We start from the raw sequence: 1,202 nt of genomic DNA on the forward strand, positions 1-1,202 counted from the left end.
GACCAGAGTCACTGTTGACTCTGAAAAGAGCCGGAACGGAGGAAACAGGGGAGTAGGCCCACCATCCTGTCCTCTTCCTGATGCTTAAATACACCCACCTCGAGCGGCTTGCAGGCATTAATTTATTTTTTTAATACACGAGACCTCCCTGGGCTAGTGTTGCCACTTCCTGTGACGCTGTAATCATTTCAAAATAAACCAAATGAAGCCCCAGGTGATCCGGGTGTGAGAACCAGGAAGGACCGGCTGTGGTTGAAGAATCACAGTTTTACCACCACCGGGGGGCTCAGGGCACCAGCGTGCTGGGCCCAGGCCCTGAGTTGCTGCTTCTGTAGGTTTTATTTTTAATTTTTTTTCAAATCCCCACCAGAGGATATATTTTCCATTGATTTTTTGTAAATATATTTTTATTGATTTCAGAGAGGAAAGGAGAGAGGGAGGGAGAGAATCATCGACATAAGAGAATCACATGGATTGGTTGCCTCCCCCATGTGCCCCAACCGGGGCAGGGATTATACCTGCAACCAAGGTATGTGCCCTTGACTGGGACCAAAACCAGGGACGCTTCGGTTTGAGGGTCTAACCACTGAGAAACCCAACAGGGCTGCTTCAGTAGGTTTCATTGCCAACAAGTGGCCCAGCTGTGTGAATGCCTGCGGTCGGGGGCCATACCTGAAGAGGGAGGAGTGGCTGAATTGTTTGACACAAGAGACCCACTCACCCTCCTCCTGAGTCCTAACTCTCCCCACAGGACAATCTCCGGGTGTGGGTACCAGGGTGGTGATGAGCAGACTTCCAGGACACACAGCAGGGTCCATCTCATGTGGGCTGGACCTCCAGGGGGGTGTCCCAGACACTGAAATGGCCCCCCTTTTTTCAAAAAGACTTTGCAGACATCGAGTCGCCACAGAGCAGCCAGCACAGTTACCACACTGGGCAACCAGAGAGCTCTGACCAGCAGTGTCAGTCATACAGGAGAACCCCCTGGGGAGCCACACCCCACACCAGGCAAACCCTTATCTCTCCGTGTGGCCACCAGGCCCGGGTGCGGAAGAGTCTGGGTTAGTTGAGCATCATCTTGTGCAGCAAAAGATTCAATCCTTGGAACAGGTGCCTACAGGGAGCAACCAATCTCTCTCTCTCTCTCTCTCTCTCTCTCTCTCTCTCTCTCTCTCTCTCTCTCTCTCTCTCTCTCTCTCCCT

General features: G+C 52.2%; 1 long non-coding RNA gene across 1 annotated transcript in view; it reads left to right on the forward strand.

The window, feature by feature from the left end:
• Nucleotides 1–1,202, forward strand: part of LOC107181872 — a 4,360-nt gene that overhangs the window by 1,080 nt on the left and 2,078 nt on the right. The window contains exons 2-3 of the long non-coding RNA XR_001512584.1: nt 215–223; nt 1,040–1,045. This is a non-coding gene — a long non-coding RNA (uncharacterized LOC107181872). The remainder of the gene's footprint in view (nt 1–214; nt 224–1,039; nt 1,046–1,202) is intronic.

The sequence above is a fragment of the Myotis davidii genome, unplaced genomic scaffold (genome assembly GCF_000327345.1).
Source record: "Myotis davidii unplaced genomic scaffold, ASM32734v1 scaffold10254, whole genome shotgun sequence".
Lineage (NCBI taxonomy): Eukaryota > Metazoa > Chordata > Mammalia > Chiroptera > Vespertilionidae > Myotis > Myotis davidii.